Source organism: Lissotriton vulgaris, unplaced genomic scaffold (genome assembly GCF_964263255.1).
Source record: "Lissotriton vulgaris unplaced genomic scaffold, aLisVul1.2 SCAFFOLD_334, whole genome shotgun sequence".
NCBI lineage: Eukaryota > Metazoa > Chordata > Amphibia > Caudata > Salamandridae > Lissotriton > Lissotriton vulgaris.
In genome coordinates this window covers 641243-664083 of record NW_028244801.1, presented here as the reverse complement: position 1 = coordinate 664083, position 22841 = coordinate 641243, and the positions used below count along the sequence as shown (strand labels likewise).

General features: G+C 48.6%; 1 protein-coding gene across 3 annotated transcripts in view; it reads left to right on the top strand.

The window, feature by feature from the left end:
- LOC147666724 (nucleus accumbens-associated protein 2-like) overlaps positions 1-22841 on the top strand; it is a 418781-nt gene that overhangs the window by 751 nt on the left and 395189 nt on the right. The window lies entirely within an intron of this gene.

Below are 22841 nucleotides of genomic sequence, written 5' to 3'. Positions count from 1 at the left end.
CTCCGGCAAGATGGGTGAGCTGTTCCTGTGGCACGCAGGCAGTTGCAGGGGGCTCAGGGTGCCCAAAGATAATCCACAGGACGGTGTGCCAGGAAGAGATGACCAGCCCAGACAGGAGACGCATAGAGTCTGTGCTAGACCGGGAGGGGATGCCCACGAGGATAGAAACAACAGACCCACAAAGTTATGCTCCAGACTGAGTGCGTGGCTGTACAGTGGGCCAGGAAAGGGGGGAGGTCTATATACCTCCCCCCCATAGGCCTGTGCCATGTTCCAGTGCCAGGTGCAGGGCCGGCAGATGCCCTCTCCGCTCTGTACTTCGTAAACTGGAAGTGACAACATAGTGTGTTCTAACCATGGCTGGTGCTGACTGCCAAGGAGGGGCAGGATTCCAGGATACCCCCTTAAGTTTGTGCCAGGTTATGGGTAATAAATCCTTAAAATCCATAGACGTTTGTGCTCGTCCGGGATAGTGTGTGGAAATTTCCCCTAGGAATCTTCACACACTGATGGGGTGACGGAGACAAGATGCCCACACAGGAAACTGTGTATTAGAATATCCCCTAAAGTGGTACCAGGTTGGGGATAAGAGCGGCGGGAATGTGGTAGGAAACTCTTAACATACAGTGGTGTGTACCAGACTGAAAATAGTTTTTTTTTTGGGGGGGGGGGTCCAGTGGGGGTCGGGGATTAACATACTACCCTTTGGACGTGGCGGCCTAAATAGTCGCTCACAAGGAACTGTGTCCCCTGGGCTAAGTCTAGGATACCCATGCGGGTTTCTGCCACTCTGGGGAAGGCATGGTGCCCGCAGATGTCTCTGTGCCAAGGGGGTGTGCGAGGGGCTGGTGCTGCAAAGCCTGCGATTTTTGAAAGGTGGAGTTCCTTATAAGATCGATGGACTGTGCCAGCCAGGATGAGAGGTCGGGTGAGAGACCTCCGGAAAAGAGTGCCAGGCTTGTTGGTGTTAAGATAGCAAAGTGGTTCTATGCCCCGTGCTGAGATAAGGCCGGGCCTGTGGGTGATGCCTGGTGCAGATTTAGTGCACCCCGGGCGAGAGGGACTAGCTATACACACACACCCCGGTCTGTGACACCCCTGCGATTTCCCGACACCCGTCTGTGTCTGCCCCCTCCCCAGCTGAGAATGACACTAGCGCTCGCGCTACCCTGCCCCGAGCTGGGCCAGCCCTTCCCTACATACTGCCTTGTCCTGGACGGGGCACTTCTGTGCCCCTTGGCATGCGAGGGCTGCAGACCCGCGCACCGCTCCTGTCTCACTCAGACTGGGAAGAGGAGACCTAGACAGACCCGTCCCCGCCTCTGCCTGTCTGTGTTTGGCTGCTACAGTGGCACCAGACATGTATGCCGGTGGGGGCCCGGTTCAGCACCCACCCCTGTCACTGCGTCTGGCAGTCTCCAGGAGCCCCCAGCCTGTCAATATCCCCGCGTGTGTGAATGTCGCAGTCTTGGGGGAGGGCTTCTGGGTGGGTGCTCAGCTTTTCTCTGTACCCGACAGGGCTCAGAGGGGTCTGGGTGGCCCACGATGCTCTGCAGCCCATGTGCTGGGCATCACTTGTGGGCACTGGCTTTCCGTGCCCAGCAGGCTGCCGTGAAGCATCGGGCTTGGAGGGGGGGGGGGGGATGCATAGCATGCCGCCCTCTTACAACCTCGGGCTGGGGCGGGGGTACAACGGGTCCCCTCATAGAAGCTCTCGGCTAGCTAAGGGAAGAGCCCTCGCCCGCCTTTCACCTTCGCTCTGCATAGTCACTGTCTGCCCACGGTGGGGATACAACCCCTCATTGCTTCTCCCAGGTAGAGAGGAGAGGGGCTGAGTGCACGTAGCGCTTACCTGTCTCTTCCATCCATGTGTTGCCTGTGTGTCTGCACCATGCCTTCCAGGTGCGGTGCGGTCAGCCCCTGCCTGTTTGTTGCATCCAGACCAGCTCTCGCGCCCGGCTGACCCTGGTGGCAGAAAATGCACACTTTCCTTCAGCCTATAGCTTAGCGTTTCTTTCATGTCATGTAGCGTCTCTGCAGCATGCGGCTCTCGGCGCTAGTTTGCGGGAAGGGGGTGGGGTGGGGTAGGGGGGGGGGGGGTCATGCCCAGGGCGCTGGAATTATGTGGCAGGAGAGAGCCCCATTATGCAGCAGGGTTGATTTTAAATTATGATGCAAGGAAAGGCAGCTATTTGCCGTGATGGGGCATATTTTGTGATGGTATCACTCACTGCCTTACTTTTTCATCTTTTTTACACTAAATTTCTGGACACAGGCTGCACTTCATTAGTACCAGTTTAAAACCTAAATGCAGCCCTAAGAAACAGAAAGATTAACCAGTCAATCTTTGCACAGGCCTTCAACTGCGTAGCAACACGCGCCACCACAATGTTAATAACTTTTCATCCGTTTAAGCTAGAAGCAACATTTTTTGTTAAAATGTGCAGATTTTTCAGCTGAAGAATCGTTATGTGGCAAACGCAGGAATTCCACAATTGTGCAGTTAAGGCTGTGGTGGTGGTTGGGGGGAGGTGGGGTGGGGTGGGGGGTGGGAGGAGGGAGGTCTCGTACCCCTCCTCCTCCTCTCCTAGCGTTATGACGATTTATGCTGTTTGCCAGGGAGCAGGTGGGTGTGTTTGAGAGGGGGGGGGGGGGGGGGAGGGGTGGAATCAAGTGAATCGAAGCTTCTTTCCTCCTGTCACAGGCTGTGGAGGGGTTTGCGCCTTTCCCTCTGGCCCAGGCTGTGGAGGGGTTTGCGCCTTTCCCTCTGGCCCAGGCTGTGGAGGGGCTTGCACCTTTCCACCCGTCCCAGGCTGTGGAAGGGTTTGCGCCTTTCCACCTGTCCCAGGCGGTGGAGGGGTTAGCGCCTTTCCACCCGTCCCAGGCGGTGGAGGGGTTAGCGCCTTTCCACCCGTCCCAGGCGGTGGAGGGGTTAGCGCCTTTCCACCCGTCCCAGGCGGTGGAGGGGTTAGCGCCTTTCCACCCGTCCCAGGCGGTGGAGGGGTTAGCGCCTTTCCACCCGTCCCAGGCGGTGGAGGGGTTTGCGCCTTTCCACCCGTCCCAGGCGGTGGAGGGGTTTGCGCCTTTCCACCCGTCCCAGGCGGTGGAGGGGTTTGCGCCTTTCCACCCGTCCCAGGCGGTGGAGGGGTGTGCGCCTTTCCACCCATCCCAGGCGGTAGAGGGGTGTGCGCCTTTCCACCCGTCCCAGGCGGTGGAGGGGTGTGCGCCTTTCCACCCGTCCCAGGCGGTGGAGGGGTTTGCGCCTTTCCACCCGTCCCAGGCGGTGGAGGGGTTTGCGCCTTTCCACCCGTCCCAGGCGGTGGAGGGGTTTGCGCCTTTCCACCCGTCCCAGGCGGTGGAGGGGTTTGCGCCTTTCCACCCGTCCCAGGCGGTGGAGGGGTTTGCGCCTTTCCACCCGTCCCAGGCGGTGGAGGGGTTTGCGCCTTTCCACCCGTCCCAGGCGGTGGAGGGGTTTGCGCCTTTCCACCCGTCCCAGGCGGTGGAGGGGTTTGCGCCTTTCCACCCGTCCCAGGCGGTGGAGGGGTTTGCGCCTTTCCACCCGTCCCAGGCGGTGGAGGGGTTTGCGCCTTTCCACCCGTCCCAGGCGGTGGAGGGGTTTGCGCCTTTCCACCCGTCCCAGGCGGTGGAGGGGTTTGCGCCTTTCCACCCGTCCCAGGCGGTGGAGGGGTTTGCGCCTTTCCACCCGTCCCAGGCGGTGGAGGGGTTTGCGCCTTTCCACCCATCCCAGGCGGTGGAGGGGTTGGTGCCTTTCCACCCGTCCCAGACAGTGGACAAGTTGGCGCCTTTCCACCCGTCCCAGGCTGTGGTGGTGGTTGGGTTCAGGGAGATCTCCTAACCCTCTTCCTATCCTAGCCTTATGAGGATGTATGCTGTTTGCCAGGGAACGGTGGGGTGGAAGAGGGTGACCATACCCTCGTGATCAAAAGTTTTGATCACGATTCGGAACCCGATATATGGCGCAGGGAGTATTCTCCCAGAAATATTGAATTTACTATTTCTCTTGGACAACTCTAAATGTGTGAAAACATATAGAGTTTATACTACTTATGTGAGAACTACTTGCCTCTTGGAATTGGGCTATTTCATATCTGCAGATTCATATTATTGCCCTGAAGAAGTCATTGGTTTATTGTTTGTCCGTGACGAAACACGTGTTGGCATTGGTTTCTGTTCTGTTGGCTACATCTTGTTGAATTATGAAGATTGAGGCTATGGAGAAGAACACTGGATGTATAAAGAACAAAGAAAAGATTAAGAAAATAAAAAGAACTGGTTTAATGAACTTTACTAAAGAAGGAATTTGATTTGATTTATCTTTTCTTCTGACTACTGGAAACTGTTTGCTTGTGCTCAGGGACTATTTACCTTTTCATTATACTCTCTGCTTGCAGAGAAGATTTGGGGACGTGAGTGACCGTTTTTCCCTTGTTCCTTTGAGCCACTTACTTGGAGAATACTATGCTGTATGGTGCTGCGCAAGAATAACCCAGCCACTATTGTGTAAATTATTCTAAGAGGTTGTCGGTTCCTACCCCTTATTCCTACACCCGTCTTGAGTTTTGATACTCTCTCCATCAACAGCATTCTAGAGCGAATTCAACCCCCTTTCACTTTTTCTAGATTAGTAAAGAGTGCACCCCTTTCTCTTAGTCCCAAGTTGGGTAGGGTTGTGCCTCTTTCTCCTGTCCTAGTCTAGTAAGGTAGTTCTCTCTCAGGACTGGTCCTATCTCTCGCTATCCCAGAATGGTCATCTGGGTCTCTCCCAGGCTTGGGCTGGTTGGCACTATCTCTCCCTGCTCCACTCCAGTATGATTGTTATTTCTCAATATTCCTGGTTAGTAAGTACTTGCACCTTTTCATATTGTCCCAAGTGAGGATTGATTGACCCCTTCGGGTGTAGCTACAGGCCAGGTAGGATTAATGCCTTTTCCTCCTGTCCTAAGCTTGTGATGAATCCTGACCTCTACCTTCGTCACAGACTGGGTGGGGCGAGGGGTGATTGTTGATGTTACGGGTTCAGGAGGATGAATCTTATGTCCCTCTGTCCTAGTCTGAAGAGATGTGGAACTTCACATCATTGTCCTTTGCCGCAGAGGATGCGGTCATTTTATCCTCTTCCAGCTAGGATGCAGTAATGCCTCTTCCTTCGTCCCAGGCTGTTTTACCTATACACCTTCATATGCTAGGGAGAATTGAACCTCTTTCTTTGTGTTCTTGGGTTTGCAGGGGTCGGGAGGGGGAGATATAATTGCTGCTGTTTCTACTCTGCTCTAGTTGTGTGGTTTGCTGCTCCTCTCCTTTTACAAACTAGTACATTACTTCAAGCAATCACCTAGGTAGCAAAACTCAGTTTAAATGCTTAGCATGTTGTGAGTGGTTTCACAAGCTCAGATCGCACTCCCTCAAAAATGAATGGACGCCTTCTTATTTATATTCGGGTTCTTTCAAAGCTAAACCACTTTCTTTAATATATATCTGATGTAAACCAATGCATTTCAAGACTTCTGACCCATCTCCAAGGATTGGCTATGGAGCTTTGAGAAAATAAATAATGCAATTTCCCCTTATTTTCTGAACAATATAACTCCAAATGTAAATCCTCCTTATTATCCTCAATCTCATACACGCAATGTGTTATATTTATATTTGAAATACTTGTTTATTATGTGTGTATTCTTTAAATATTTTTTATCCCACTGTTGGTTATCATGTACCCCAGGTCCATCTTTTGGCTGCTTTCTCTGTCGTTGTGTGTCCAGTTTGCTCAGTCACAAGCTGACTGATTCTGTTCATCTGCCCATATCTGTATAATCAATACATATCTAGGCTTCCAGTTTGTCTCTCTGATCTCTCTCCAGGTGCTGGTTCTTAGTGGCTTTAAAGTGGCACACAGTGTCTAGTAAATCATCAAATAAAGCCTGTGACTTCTAAGATATCCAGAGTTTCATTATCCAAAACTGGGAAGTTGTAGGCTTTCAGTTAATTTCTCTCTGATGTCTAACCAATGATTCTTAACAGCTTGTAAGTTGCATGCTGTGTCTAATAAATCACCAATGCATAACAAGATGGGATGGCTTCTGATTTCTACTCGTTGTCTGTTCCTTTATCCAGTGCTTCTAAGATCTAATATTTCCATTTACCTCTGTCGTTTGTCTACCACGTATTGGAATTCCCCAAGGTGGCCGGTGTTGCTTTTTCTATCTTAGGGCCTCTTCACTTTGCTGGGTAGCCTAGAAGCCCCCAGTTCTGTCTTCCGTCTCTAATGCCGTTGTTAGAGGCTGATGGTGTCAGAGATTTCAAGTTGATATCTCTCTTGCAGATATGTCTGCCTTATGTTCATAAGGTAGAGCATTCCAGCTAATTTGTCATTTTTCAGATGTTTTATTCCATAGTAGTTTGGGTAATGTCCTCTACTCCATAATGTCTGTCCCGGGTCGGTAAGGCAGGGATAGGCTTAATGTGCTGTTTTAAATCTTTAGATACATAAAATAAAATCTATAAAGTTAGGGTTTGTATAACCCCCCCCCCCTCCCCAGAGATAATGACTTTTAAAAACGAGCAAAAACCAACAAGTAACTAGAGCATGGGTGATCTTCCCTAATTCTACACTTAGTCTTATAATTACTTAGCTGTGTGAAATACGGATTTAGGGCCTCCTCAGTTACACATGTGTACTAAGGATGAGAGGAGTATCATTGGGGTTCTCATTGGCACATTACATGTACAACTACAAAGTTTATTAGCTAACCCATTTATGAAATTAATCAAGGCCGAGTTGATAACCTCTTTGATGTGCAGCCAAGAGGCTTTCCCAGTTAGCGTTCCCTTTGTATCCGAGTGCAATGCAACTTGCTGCATGTAGGAACATCTCCAGTCTCCCCAAATGTACCCGCCACAGCCAAATTGGTTAAATTCCGGTCTTGTAAGACACGATTAGAGATGCAAGGCTGCTTTTTGAAAACATTTCTTTAGGATTTGGAATACTGAACAAAGATCTTCAAAGGTTTTTTTTGTGGGAAATGATACAAGTGAAGGATGTTTTATCTTAAACCCATGGGCACAGTGGCTAACTATATTCTTGAGAGTTCTGGGAGATGAGGAAGCCTACCAAGACTAGTTCTCACAAATAGCTTTTAAATACTTGATTAGGTCTAAATTCATGCTGAAGTCATGGGCTCAAGATAGTAAGGAAATTTAACAGAACAATCATTGTCAATGTCAATATGTCTTTAAAAGGAATATTGTATGGTAATGTAAAGCATTAGAAGTAAATAGCATGGTTATTGATATGAATTTCAGAGCTGTGGAATAATATTGGTGTAGATTAAAAGGCCAGGTTAAAGTTGCGCTGTCAAGCCAGACCTAAAAATTAATGTAGGTTAATGTCTGCCTTCCTCCTATCTCTTCTGCTGTCAGAGGAAAACAACATGAATTATCCAGCTATCTAAGGCATTTTAATAGCATTCCAATGTCCTGTCTGCCCCTGAAAGTTCATACTTGGGGAGCTGGATAAATAAACAAAATAATCAGTTGGTGGAGGGCAAGCACTCTTTTATATTGAAGCACACAGCGTCTGCAGTACACTTTAGTTTGACCAACCAGGATACTCCACTACTCAGTATGGCTGTTCATTTGTGATCTACAGCCATAATGGAAGTTGAAGGGACAGGAAAAAAGGGTTGGGATCCATCCAGGACCATAATTGAGAACTGAACCTACCCTGGTTATTTGCCTCTGGGTTCTCGGCTAAGTACTTTGGAATGAAGTGGAATTTTAACAGTTTTAGCTAATGTTTTATTTGTATTCAACAATGTTTTTAAAAACTGCGAATGTGATGATTTTAATTAATCAGACAATAAATTATGATTTGTTGCAAGCTTATGCACTTTTTGTCCCTGCTGTTGTATGCATACACCTCAATCCAACTGAAATTGTAATCGCTTTAGATTTTTGTTCCTGTTTTGTTTCTTTTTCTTGTGTCCGCGACACCTGGAAGAAAGGCTATTTTTTCCAGTTCTGCCTCTCTTTTGGTAATCTTTCTGCAGTCTGCAGAGAATGACAGGCATCACGTTTTCCTCTACCTCTGTGTCGTCTTGTATTGCATCATTATTATAGGACGTATTACCTGTCTATAGGATGCTGAAGTGCTTATCCATAGGCATAACATGCTACAGCATGTGGGGTGTGGTTGAAAGTGTGTTGTCTTTGCTTTAAGCCTAAGTGGAAAGTGTTCATCATTCATGTGTGATGACCACTGAGGAATGGTTGTTGTGGTGTTGGATGCATCGCTTAGCAGTGTGGTGGATGAGGAAGTGTTAGAGAGAGGTACATCTTTATATAATACGTGTTATGCTGCTAACTCTGGTGACCTCTGCTGTTACCTTTATTGTTAGTAGTTTATCTTTTATGTTGTTCGTCTGATTTCTTATGCTGCTGTGGCAAGAGATAATCCTTTCTGGTGTCTGCAAGATGTAACAGTGTCTGTAAAGAGTGCTGGGGATCAGATCTGCCCGCATAACTACATAGACGGAAACGGCCTTATAGGCCTCCTTTATATGAGTGGTACAGTAATAGGTGTTCCCAGTGTGAAACCATCAAAGGAAAGAAAAAGGACAAAAACAAATTTTTAATTGAAGTACAAACGTTTCGAGGAATTTGAGATTCATAGTGAACCATGGATTGTTTCTTGATTCTATGTGATTAGTTAACATTGAATCTCAAATTCCTCGAAACGTTTGGACTTCAATTGAACATTTGTTTCTGTCTTCCTTTTTCTTTCCTTTGATGGCTTCACACTGGGACCACCTATTACTGCTCCACTTGCAACCCAGGTCCCAGTGACTATTTTGGGTATACCACCCTTTTCTGTACTCCTTTATAGGAGTGTCATTACTAGATGTCAGTTGAGGTGGGTTGTGTAATTGTCATCTTTTTTTCATCATTAAGGATATCAGTGCTCCGATTATTTGGGATCTGCTGTATGAACTATGTTGGAGCTCGCCATCTAGCAATTTGTAGGTGGTCTCTTTGGTTTTGGTGGGCCTGTTTGGTTAGTATCGAGCAATTTTTTTTTTTTTTTGTATAGCCGGTTTCTGAGTTGTCCAGTTGCCGGCAAGGTTCCACAGGACCTTCTGTGCATTATACACCTGCGTCGTAAACGAAGAGGCATCCAGTAACGAATAAGTATATGATATGGTGAAATGGTTGAAATCAAATTGATTGTGGGAAGAGCGTCCTAAACACTAGATTTAACTGTCTTCCCTTTTTGTGGTCATCAGTGAAAGGTAGGGACAACATAATTTACCATGTCTATGAAGTCTGGATGAGGACAATATTTGGAGTCTCATAGGTCATTATGTAGCATGCTGGTCATACGGTCCAGAGTGGTAGTAGGTACTCCTATTATTGATTACAGAGAGGATTGGTTATTAGATTTAATACGTAGTTTGAGGTTATGTGGGGTGGAGCTGCCCCGTTCGTCCTGAGTACCTGTGCCTGTCCCTTTGGCGTGGTGTGCTGGTTTGTGCTGCTTCTTAGCTCTCCATCATGCGTAAAATGGTGGAATAAATATTGTTCTAGGTGCTGCCCCAGGTCATCAGTTGATGTAAGTATCTTGGGAAAAACCATATGTTCACCTCTCTTCCAACATTCAGATGTTTCTTGATGCTTTGAATCTTGGTGGGCAAGGAGTTATTGACCATGGCGGCGTGAGCCAAGAATGTAGAGCCTCCTAAGGTTGTCTTATTGTAGGGTGGTATGATCTGTGGTACTAGCCTGGAGCATAGTATCCTAATTTGGTTGTATTATTTGAATTTAATTTGTAGATATAGTAGTCATTTTTCATGAAAGAATCTGTAGACTATGCAGAGTGCTTTGAACCTTGAATGTCCAGCTAAAGGTAGCCAGTGTAATGTTTATCGGACTGGTGTCATGTGTTTTTCGGGGTGGAGGAAGAGTCTTGCTGCAGTGTTTGGGGTTCATTGAATTTTGCGTCTTCTGAAGCAAGGTTTAGGCTGTTGGCATAGCTGAGCTTGGTGTTCTCGAGTTGGACGATAGTTTGTAGTTTTTATTGGTATCCTAAGTATCAGAAGGTGTGTTGCAGGGTTTTCATCGTTTAAAAGATGCTTCTTGTAACTTCATTTGCATGTAGTATTAGGGACAGATCGGAGTCTATTATTACTCCTATGTTCATCCCTTCTTTTGAACCATCTGATTAGGCATCAAGGGCCAGATGTAGTTAAGTTAATTTTACAGATTCATAAATACCGAATTTTACCGAATCGGTATTTATGAATCGGTAAAATAGAAGGGGGGGAGATGTAGAAAGAATCGGTAATTGAATTACCGATTCTGTAAGAATCGGTATTTACCGAATCGGTAAATACCGATTCGGTAATGCCCATTGATTCCTATGAGCATTGAAGCCCATAGGAATCAATGGGCATTACCGAATCGGTATTTACCGATTTGGTAAATACCGAATTTTGCAAGGGTGCAGGGGGTGTCACTTTGACACCCTCTAGCACCCCGATTCAAGGCATGTGTGACATGTGGCACACAGACATGCCCTAAGGGCATGTCCGTCTGTCACATGCCATAGGTGTGCATGCACACCTGGAATCGGTATTTTACCACCCAATTGGATTGGGTGGTAAAATACCGATTCAGTAAGGCCTGTGGGACTCAGAAGAGTCCCACCTACATTTCAAAATTACTGAATCGGTAAAAATACTGATTCGGTAAATTTACCGAATCGGTAAAATAGGCCACCTACATCTAGAATAGCCATTTACCGGTCGGTAACGGCCGAATCGGCCGTTACCGGTCGGTAAATGTCTACCTACATCTGGCCCCTAGTTCCTTTATATGGCTATATGCTGGTGTTTGTGCCTTTGTTCTCAGGTCATGATCTGTCTTTGTGGTGTTGTGCAATCATCCATGCATCTAAAACATGAAAGCAGTAGTACAATCTTGACACGCAGAGGTCTTCTAAGGCATCCATTTTTAAATTTCGAATGGTTTTTGTATCTGCATAGTTCTAACATATAAGGTTTAATGATATTTTCCGGTCTGGCACAGATTCGTGGTACGCATGTTTATTTTATGTGGATCCAAAAGTGGATTCCACCTTCCTAAATCTTCGCAGGATTATTCCACCTTCCTAAATCTTCGCAGGATTATTCTGGCCTGGTTGGGTTGATGGTTGTCAGAATTTGAGGGCTTGTGTGTTTGCTGTACTGTTTGGCATCTCTGTATCTCAGTGTAGGGAGGGCTTTAATGTGCAATCAACCACAACCACCCTTCCCTTTCCAGGGCAGTGACATCAGCAAAAGGTAGGACCACTTATTTACCTGTCTGTCTGGCACTTGTATTGGGCATTATGCTTTTTATTTTGTCATAAATTTTACTCAGGAGCGAAGAAAGGATTTCTTGTCAGGTTAGTTGGGCCCAGACCATACCTACTGGGGTTCAGGTAGGGTGAGCCATCACTGTCTCATTCCTGTATGTAGAGCCCCCGGGGCCCCTTCACCTAGACATTTATTTTGTTTCTGTTTTTCTTAATTGGGCACTGGGCACAAAACATTTTCTCCTTTTCTGTCTCACTTTTTTGTGCCTCGACTCAGCTGACTGAGCGGTGGGAAGGCTTGTGGCATAATTCAATTTCTGGTATTTTTGTTTAGTGCCACATGGTGTCATTACCACTTCAAAGCACTGCATTCTTAGGCTTGTTCGTCTGACATCTAACTGAAAAAATGTCCCTGCGAATTGTAAATGACATCTAAAGTTCCCTTGATATAATCGTGCTGATCTCAAATACAGAAGAGTGCCTTGAATGACCCTTGGTTGTGCCGCGCTTTTGCATTCTGTCTGGATGGCCGAATTGTAGGCTTCCCAGCTGCCCTACATTGTACAACCTTTTTTAGGTCTCGCCTAGACGAAAGCAAAAAGCGAAGCTTTTTGCTGTCTAGGGAGACAACTAATGTTGTCACTTTAGGGGGAATGTAGACAGGAGACTGTCACGAGCTTCTCCTGCCGGAGATTGTAGCTCGTGAGCGCGCACGTCGCGCTCCCGCACGCATGCGCACAAACACACACTGCATACACACACACACACACGCACCCCCCCTTAAAGAAAGGCTCCCGCACGCATGCGCACATACAAACACTGCATACACACACACACACGCACCCCCCCTTAAAGAAAGGCTCACGCACGCATGCGCACATACACACTGCATACACACACACGCACCCCCCTTAAACAGACACGCACGCATGCACAGACACACTACAACAGACACACGCGCGTACACCCCACCCCCACTCACCCCTCCTCTCCCTCAACACACTCACCTGTTCTGGTGGTGCTCGGCGGCGGTTCTGCCTCTCGGGCGGCGGTAGCGCTTTGCGGGGCTCTCTCCCCACATGAGAGCCCCGCCTTCCCCATGCGCCCGGCCGCTCTTCACCCGGTCCCCCATCTCGGGACCGGGACTCGATCAGGAGCCCTCGGGGCTCCTCGGACAGTGGCTTCCCTCTCGCGCCGCGATGGGGGCGGGACTTCCAGTTGGGGCCGCGCTGCGATTGGCCGCCTGCCCAACCGCTTCCGGGTCGTCGCAGGCAGCGCGGCGGCCCGGCGGGAACTTGAAGAAACTCCTGGTTTTTGATTGGCCGCCTGCCCAACCGCTTCCGGGTCGTCGCAGGCAGCCCGGCGGGAACTTGAAGAAACTCCTGGTTTTTGTTTGGCTGCCATCCTAAATGCTACTTTCTGATTTGTTTTCCCTTGTTAGTCCCTCCTCCTAACGTCCATGGGGTAATTCGTATACATCCGAGTTTATTGACCCATTTACTCAAAATTATTTGTTTGCCTGTGTCCCCCCTGCCCCCTTATGCAGTCGGTGATTTTTTGCCAACCCCTTACCCCCACTCCCGTTTCTGTCTTCTTTCACACCCGCACTCACATTTTTTAATGCAATACATTTCGCGTAAATGTGAGTCGTATTGCATTGAAAATGTTTGTTTTCAAGTAATGCGCAGTCATTTTGACTGGCACATGGTAAAGAATCCTCGATTTCTCCATAAGCAGCATGCTAGCGCTGCTCTGTTTACTTTCTTGTTCCTGCCTCCCTTCTGATGTCCAAGTTCATTTTGTTCCCGCCCCCTTCCACTGTCTGTTGTCTCCCAGCTCATGGGCAATGGTGGTGCATTTGGTGACCGCGAGTCACAACGCTCCCTGTTCTGCAACAGATTGCAGTTCCCCCCGCAGCGCCGTAAGGGAGAGCCCAGCGGACTCCCTCTGGCTTCACACAGCCCCTTGGATCCCGACCTGCACCAAGCGTGGCTTGTTGGCGCTGTGATGCACTGCCCTTCCTCTGCAGGGGGCTCTGTCTACAGGGGCTGAGCCCTCCTGGGTGCTTTTGATTTTATCATCCCTTCTCGGTGAGGGTTGGAGCTCTGTGTGGCCGCAGTTTCCTGGTACTTTTCTCCCTGTTTACGACCCTTCTGCGGTCCCGGGGTGGCGGTGGATCCGGACTGGAGGAGGAGGTAATGCTCCTGCAGACAGGGGTGGCCGGACGGGCTTCGTGCAGCCCCGGCCGCAGCCCGCGGGGGTGTCGCCAGTACCAGCCGCTTCGGCTTCCTCACTGTTGCAGTCGCCCGTGGTGAACGGTAGTGCCACCGTCTACATCCCGGCTGCCGGGGACAGCCGATCCTTCTACTGTTGCCGGGTGCTGCTGCTGGACGGGACGGATGTCAGCGTGGATCAACCCCCGGGACTCGTCCAACAGGCTCGACTGGGCAGGAAGTGAAGTTTTGCTTTCCCAACAATCGGTCAGGTACTGCAGTGTCCCGTCCCAGCCCTCGCCCACCTGCAGGCTCCTCTGCACCCACAAATTCATGTCTTTCTCCTTAATCCTTGTCATATACGTTTTCGTTTCCTCTCTCTGTTTTCCTCTTGCTCACTTCCCTCCTCTTCCATTCTCTTCTAGAGCCCCCTTTGTGCCCCGCTCTTTAAAATGCGCCCTTCCTTTTCACCACCCAGTCTCTTCTGCCTTTCTACTGCATACCCTGTCTTCACCCATTCCCCTTCCCTTCCTCTCCCTTCTTTATTCTCCTGTCTCTGTCCTTCACTTTTCCCAATGCGCTTTTTATCTTTTTCTTTATGCAGCACTTTCTGTTCCAAATGTTAGCTCTGCCGTTTGTTGGTTGTTCGATTCCGCTCTGCTCTCTGCTGCTCATGATTGTGTTTCCCTGTTCTGCTATTCCCTGTTCTGAGCAGTTCTGTGCTGCCCTGTTCCCTTCTGCTCTGTTTTGTTGGAGTCTGTTCTGTTGGCCCTCTTCTGTGGCTGCACTACTCTGTTCAGCTGTGCACTGTTCTGCCCTGTTTTGTTTTGCTTTGTTCTGTTCTGTCCAGTTATGTGCTGCCCTGTTCTGTTGTGCACTATTATCTGCTGCCCTGCTGTATTATGCATTGTTCTGTGCTGCCCTGCCCACTTCTGTGCCATTTTTTTCTGTTGGGCACTGTTCTGTTCTGTCCAGTTTAGCGCTGCCCTGTTCTGGCCACTTCTGTGCTGTGTTTTTGTGTTGGGCACTGCTCCCTCCTGCTCAGATGTTCTGCCCACTTCTGACTAGTGAGATGATGAAACTGGGGGGAGGCCTGTCAAAGGGGCATGGCCAATCTAATAAAGAGCGTGGTTTTAAACACGTAAGCTAAAAACCTGTGCTTAGCATAGTGTGCCACACTACTGCTATTTTGCTGCTTCTGTCAGCATCCATATATATCCTACAACAAGTAACATTACACCTACAACAAGCCAGGACTATTGGCTTTGTCTATGGCTGGTACCCAACTAGAAGGATCCTGTTGTAAGGTACATTAATTCATGTTAAGTGCTATTAAGGTCTCCCGTGTCTAGCTTTCCACACACTGCCTGCCACCCATACTACCTACCTCCTCCATGTCCTTCTGCCCACACAGAGATTGGTCCATAGAAATTGTCTTACATGCGCACCCATAAATAATATTATTTTTTTCAAATCTTGTATTTTGAGTGATATGACCACGAAGGCCCTGATTCTATATTAAAAACACAGCTTTGGACTATAGCATTTCCCGCTAAAAGGCAATATTTCTCTCCATGTGTTCCCATACCTGAAGTGTCACACAGTTTGGTGCTCAATTTCCCTCCATATTAAAGAACAGTAGATGTTCCAGCACCCAGGCTAATATGCTGCATTGCTAGTTTTATAAGGCGATGGCGATAGCTGCCAAAAAGTGGTTTCGCTTATGCAGGACCACGAGCAAGGGCATGTGTTATTGTAAACACAATTTGTTGACACAGGCACCAAAAATAGAAGTATTACCAATGTATTAGCATGTACCACGCTATTGTTGTCTTGTATGAAACAGATATAGGACTACATGATATAGAAGAATCTTCCATTTTTGATGAGGATCTACATTTATTTCAATACTGCGGTAATTCTGCAATTGTAGCTGCCAGTGCTGCGGTCATTCTGCAGGGGTAGCCCCCTCCTGCAGTGATATGTCATAGCTACATGATCCCAGCCAGGTGAACTGCATTAGATAGTGCTCTTTTAGTGCTACAGTATTTACTATTTCAAGGTGATAGATGCCACTTTGAGCGAAATATAAATATACACGCATTGGCAAAGCCAATAGGTCTTTAAGTCAAATGAAAAAACTGGGGGGAGGAGGAGGGGGGAGGGGGTGTTCGCCCGACTGGTAATTTGCTGCTTCTGTTATTGCATCCAGATATATAATACAATAAGTTTCAGTACACTTATAACAAGCCAGGACTTTTTGCTTTGCCAATGGTTGTTATTTGCATAGGATAAAGAAGCAACAACTATAGCTTCGTTGTAACGTCTGACACTTCCCTCTCTCTAGAGGTAGTCTGTAAAATATACTTACTGGTGAGTAAGAATTATAAGAACATATTTTGCATCCCACCCTCTCAAGCCCAGACACACAGGTCCGCGATTCTGGAAAACACCTGAAACATCATTTTAATGTGCGTTTTAAATGTATTAATACCCCCTAGATGCTACTCGAAGCCACATAGAAATTAAGATCATTTTTGGGAGAGGTATGAAATGTATTTGCATCCCGCTAACCCGCGGGTATCAGAGCGCTTTAAATCAGCACGCTTATAACAAGCAAGACTAGCAAAAGCAACAGCTAACCATTCACAAACAATGTTTATATACCAATTGCAAATTAAAGAAAAAAAATTAATGCAAAGCATTGTCATTTACAATGCCAGTAACTCAAACTTTAATGCTGCGAGACCTATTGCATTGCAAATGCTTGTTTCCTTCAGTTACTGCCATGCAAGTCAGTTACTGCCATGCAAGTGCAATGTTGAATTTTCAAAATTTCAAGTTATTTAATTAAAATAGCGCGGACATGCCGGTTTACAACCAGCACTCTGGGCCAAGGCCTGCCAGTCTCCTAGTTGGATGAGGGGACATCCAAGTGTGCCTGCCTGTGGAGCACAGAGCACCAGTGCCTGCTGGCTCGCCAAGGCCAGTGTACACTATGAGGAAGAGGGAGGCCCTTGAAAGGAGGAAGGTCCAGTGGGGAACCCTGGCCAGAGCATCACTGTAGTGAGGTGTGAGGAGACGAATGCTACACGGATCAGGTCGTCTCCCAGGTGCAGGTTACTGTCAGTGACCCCCCCCCCCCCCCCCCCCCCTCCCACATGCCCGAGAGTATCACTGGGAAGTTAGCCATGTTTGCACCAATCAGACTGTAGCCTGTTTGCGAAGTTGGCGACCCTGTATGCTATAGGTGGTGCTGTGAACATTACTGCCATGCCGATCGGGCTGTAGCCCATGTGCAAAACAAAGTTGGTGACCCCGTATGCCAGATGAGGCTGCAGTGAAGAAGAAATTACCACTCTGCTGGACAGGCAGACACCCGTTTGCGGAGTAAGTTCGGTGACCTTGTATGCCAGAGGGGACCACTGTGAAGAACAAGGGACATTGCCTTGTTCAGCTGTCATCAAGAGTAGAGGATGCTTCAGTGACCTGGGTGTGCCCAAACCACAGCTGAGGATCAGAACCAGAGATATCATCCTGGTGTTGGCCCCTCACCCCCCCCCCCAATTACCCCTCTTCTGCTTCCACCAGGGAGAAGGATCAGAGGAACTTAACATCTCGCTGAAAAAAAGCACTGTTGATGCTCAGCCGCTGCCCCTGCAGAGCTGTAAAATTTAAATTGATACTTGTATAGCGCACTACTCACCCGCAAGGGTCTCAAGGCGCTTGTACGAATACCACTGTGGAACCCATCCTGGCTTTCCCTGTGAGGCGTCCACTCCTGGGCACCCCCAGGTGGAGGCCAGGCATCCTTAGCATTGTGGGGGCCGTTGTGGAGATTAAGCAAGCTATTGCCCAGAGTTGCAGAGTGGGACTCCATGATTGGAATAGGCACCGAGGCGAGCATTATCAGGTCCGTGGAATTTTTGAGCCCAAGACCCGCCGAGGCAGGGAATTGAACCCTGGTCCCGGGCTAGACCTCTGCATCAGGGTCTACCGCTCTAACCATTGAGCCACACTTCTCCAGCTGTGAACGCTAGTCCCCATCCGCAGCTGCTGCATTCACCCGCCAAGTCCTAGAGGGAAATACTTTCAAGGACCTTTGTAACACAAATCCTGCAGGAGCAGGTAAGACTATTCACAGGGCTAGAAGACCCTGGGGAACGCATTCTCCCGGATAGCGTTTCGAGTGATGGAACAAACACCAGTGAATTTTGGAAACGTCATAGTGGGACTCCTGAGATCGAACTACTAGTGGGGCTTAACCTGAATGTCACGTATCGTATATGAGAAAAAACCACTACAGTTAATGAGAGGGAGTGGGACTCTGGGACCTGCCTATAGAACACTAATGCCCCAACCTAGAGTGACTGTGTGTATTGTTTGTGTATGCCGTATTTTACTTTGTGTTCATATACAAATAATCTTTTTTTCATAAAAACAAATAGTTGACTGGACTATCATTTGTTGGTGCTATTGACCCTTTTTTAAGTTGCTAGCCTGTGTTCACACCCCTGCATCAACTGCCCTCGCCCCATCCTGAGAAGCCTTGGACTGCTAGACAAACGCTACTACTGAGAGTCCAGTGCTGAAGGGGTTCTTGGCCCAGTTGCTCTGGAGCCGTAGTGAGTTCGGCCCTGGGACATCATGATTAAAAGACCTCGGCCCTCACAGTTGGACCCAGTAGCTCCTAGTTGCCCCGTGGCACTTTGAAAGTGGTTTTCACACGTTTAGTTATTTGACGTGAATATCCCGAAAAACGGGTGTGGATCGAACCACATGACTTACATAGGACATACATGATCTAGACCCATGCTAATTCAGAATTTATATTTGTTTGCTAGAGATGTTCACATTGTTCATCAGTCTTTCTGTTTAATTGCTGCCTTACGACCTAGACATTGTTAACCCCTTTCACGCGGGGCTTATTCCCCCGTGGTGCGCGGGGGGGGGGGCGCGCGGCGCTGCGGTGCTCGTGACGAGCCCAGCTCGTCATGCTGCACAGTGGAGCTGTGCTCATGAAGAGCTGAGCTCGTCACGGCCCCGCCCACTCCTGTAGAATGCCCGCACAGGAGGGATATTAGCCCCGCGTGGGTGTTCCGCGGCAGTTATGACGCTCGTCATGAGCACAGCTCCACTGTGCCTCATGACGAGCTGAGCTGGTCATAAGCGCCGAAGGGGTTAAGCAGAACACCCCGTTTGGTTTTGGGCAGTGTGAACAATATTGTGCACCTCCATAAGAGGAGTTTATCATATAATGCTCGATCTGGTTTTAGCAGGGTTCATGGCCTGCTTGGATGCTTTGCTTGGATGGAAATGAATTGTAACAAATAGGCCTTTCTCTTGCAAGCAATACATTCCTTCCTAAGAGTGGGTGTTCGCCAACCTATTATTCAGGCCTCGTGTTATCCTGCACAGTCAGAAAAAAATGCAGCAGTCTGTTATTTTGTTTCTGTGACATGGCAGTTCTTGCTCGGTGCTGCCTGTTACCAGGGGACTGGAAACATTACTGTGCTGGCCTGCAGTCCCTGCCGCTTCCCAGACACTGCAGCCAGGTGTTGCAGAGCGCGCAGGGAGGGTGCCACAGCTAAATCATATTTGCTGTTCCCTTCTCCTCCCCCACCCCTCTCCTCCCCCCGCACGGCTGCCTCCCTCCCCCCCCCCCCCCCCTTCCAATAACCCTGTCCACAGAAGTACTCCGTGTTCCTGCATCTTTCAGACTGTTCCAGCCTTGTTTAGAAATCTGCGCCGGATCACTTAAGTGGAACCCACCTTACGAAGATTATTAACGTGAAATGGTTTTGCGTGTGGTTCGTGCTCTTAAAAGGCATTTATGCGATGCTGCGGGCAGAGTCTGTGCCCTGCAGCGTGCCAAGCAGCTATCTGGTGTGCTGGATAATTCATGATGGGACACCGGGCATTACCTCTGTACACTGAAATATTAAACAGTGGTGTACATGCTGAGAACAATTGGTGAACACAATTCCAAGTAGAACTCACCGGGCAATACCTGGGCGTCCCTCGTGCTTGTCGTGACTCCTAAGGGACGTGACACCTTTCTAATGCACCTCTGTGTCTTGGTGCTCGTGAAACCCCACCGGTTGCACTAGCGTTGGCAAATATACACTTTGCGCCGTTGCGTAGCCAGTGCGTCAATGGGTCTAGTGCAAGAAAGTAAAAGGGTCCCCTGGCTGCTGTTTGAAATAAAAAAATCCAGCAATATGGAAACCAGTCTGTCCCGGTGCCACTACACCTGCTGTGTAAATGGAAGCAAAAGACACACAATTGATGGACGGCATGCTGAACAAATCAAAACATTTACCCCCAGTCGAGAGATCTGGGTTAAATCCATCATTCTTTTGCTCAACATGCCACCCCAGTTTAGACCTGGCCATATGCAAATCAGTCTTGACCCTGTGCCCCATGGGAACAGTCCAGCCCGAACTGCCAAGCCAGGTCCTGCCTTTAAATGGAAGGCACGCCCGCTACTTTATGTTGACTCTCCGATTGGACTTTGCACGCTTCATTGTGAATGAGGTGGCAAATTTTGCATCCTCTCGTCCGCCCTCAAGTGGCCTAGGACACCTTTACCGCCAGAAAGACTTGAGAAGTGTGGTCCTTAGTTTCAAAAGTTCACTCGTCAGGTAGTAATCCTTCTCCGGAGCAGTAACCTCAGCTTGAAACTCTGTCCTAAGAAATGTCAAAACTCGCCTGTTGGACCTGATACTAGTTAGGTAGCCTCACTGAACTTTTGAGCTTTTTCCACCTGGGTTTTGCTGTTTCTCTTATGTAGCCTCTGGGCTCTAGACACTTTCACACTGTAAAATACGCGTGAAAGTGCACAAGCCCTTCTTACCCGTGTTGGAAAGTGGCACTGGTTCCATGTTCTGAAAACTGTCATTGCAGACCGCTGGGTGCACGCTGACATCCATGGTGAGTAAACTAATGAGCAGCTTGCCATGGTAGGCCGCTATGAGTGTGCACCTGCACCTGTGGTGCCTGTGATTGCATGGGCCGCCTGCCAATGCAGGCTTGTGCGTGCGCTCAGACACATGTATTCGTTAAACCTGTGTCCAGTCTGCTGTGGAGACTCTGGCGGGTGCACTTGTACCATTGGTGTTGGGTTATATGTGTCCCTCATGCCATTGCAGTTTGGTATGCGCAATAGCGCACATACGTCCAGGTAGTGAGGAATACCTATGTGTGTTTTCATTGCCTATGAGGCCTGCTGTTCCCATAGGTTAACATGGGGAAGTGGTTGACATTACTTCGGACTGCAATAGTGGATTGCAGTGAAGCAGCCTCATGATATTTCATATCAATGTATTTGCAGCGCCAAACCCTTTGCATTGGTAAAGGGTTTTTTGGAATAACTCGCTTAGAAATGGCATTTATAGAATAAGGACATTTCTATGCTCCAAGAGCCTTGGGGACTGTGGTGTCTGGCTTCAGTGGACACCAGGGTTGGGGAGCAGATCAGTGCATTCCCTGATCAATAGCTATAAATCATGGGCATCCCACTGGAACGGCAGACCTCTGCCTTTTGAGGGCCAAATGGGATAGATCGAAGATGGAGTTTGTAACACGTAGACTCTAGGGGCTGGATCATGGCCCTACTAAGGATTAAGATCCGCATACCAGGGCCCCATGGCAGACCGGCCTACATCAGTGTTTCAAAGGGAAAACCCGACTGCACCAACCCAAACTTTAAAGACACACAACAATATAATTGCATGTACCATCCTTCAGCAAAGGGTGAGATACGTTTGTGGGGAGGTGGTACCGGAGAACCAGGACCACATGGTGCACATTGTCAGAGGACTATGTTGTACACATGGAGGATAACTGTCTGAATAGAGGCTGGCCCGGCCGAGGACCTGCTGTAGTGTGGCAGCCTGAAGTGTGCTGTACAAGGGTCTGACCATGGACCTTCTGTTTTCCTGGAGGTCTCCGGGACATTAAAGATCTCCTGTGGGGTACTTACAGCATTTAGGGCCCGGTCTGGCACCAGACATTGTGCCTCATTTCCAGGGAGGTACGGGATTGGAATGCTTTGCTGTGTGTGTGACCGGAACTCACCCCAACTCTATCTGCACTGGTCATTGTGCCTCATTTCCAGGTAGGTGCAGAATTTCTAACTCCTGTTTAAGATCTGAAGTGCCTGGAGTAACTCATCCCCACGCCCACTAAACGCTGTGCCCAGATTGCCCTGGCATAACCCGGATCGTTGTGTACTGCTCAGGGCACCTCGTCCTATCGAGATACTCTCCTGTGTTACTCCCCATTTATCTGTTGTTCCGATGTTGACCCTCATCGCGGCAGACCAACTGCCCTCTCCACACCTGGCCCCTCTCAAAGACATCTTGACACCAGGTAGTAGCAAGAGAGATTGACTGGGTTGAAGAACTACTTCCTTGACTGTTCGGAAGCGGGACTCCTTTGTGTTTTGAGACCTGTGGGTGAACTTCTCGAGTGGCTGCTAACCTATCCCTTGTTTAAGTCTCCCTCCTAATTAAAACTGCTACGTATTCCCACCTGCTTCCCAAGGACCCAGACTAAGTGTGAATTAAGCCACGTGCGGCCCAGTGTCTGGGAGGCGGGTTGGTTATCGTCCAGCCGGGGCTTATTTTATGGATTTGTATAGCGCTTGAATCTCCCCCGAAGGGGTATCCCAGAGCTCACTGACCCACATAGGAAAGCTGCTACGCAGGAGCGAGTCTAGAACAGAACAGTTTATAAAGCCTTTCTAAACTGCAGATGGTCCGGACACTGCCTCAGTGAGCTGGGAAGCTGGTTCCAATATAGGGGAACCGGGTATGAAAAGGATTTTCCCCCCTGTCCTTAACTTCTTGACCCTAGGTATCGTAAGGAGGGATTTGGAAGCATAAGGCAACCGTGTGGGTCACATGCTCCTTCATGGTCAAGGCCATTTTGAACCAGAGCGGAGTTCCCTATGAGGAACGTAACTGTTCAGTTTCTCTGCCAGGTAAATAGGGCCTTTACCCCAGACTGCTTTGTGGGAAATGCAGCAAACCTTGAACTTAATTCGTTTGCGTACAGGCAGCCAGTGGAGTTGTTGGAAAAGGGGGAGTGACGCTGTTCTGTAAGGGGCATTCAGTGTTGGACAAGCCGCCATATTCTGCACTACATGTAGGTGGTCCAGAGAGGACTCGTTAGCTGCAATCAACAAGGCATTGCGTAGTCCAATCTGCTCAACACTTAAGTCTGAATGAGAGTCTTCTGTGTAGGGTCGGGAAGGA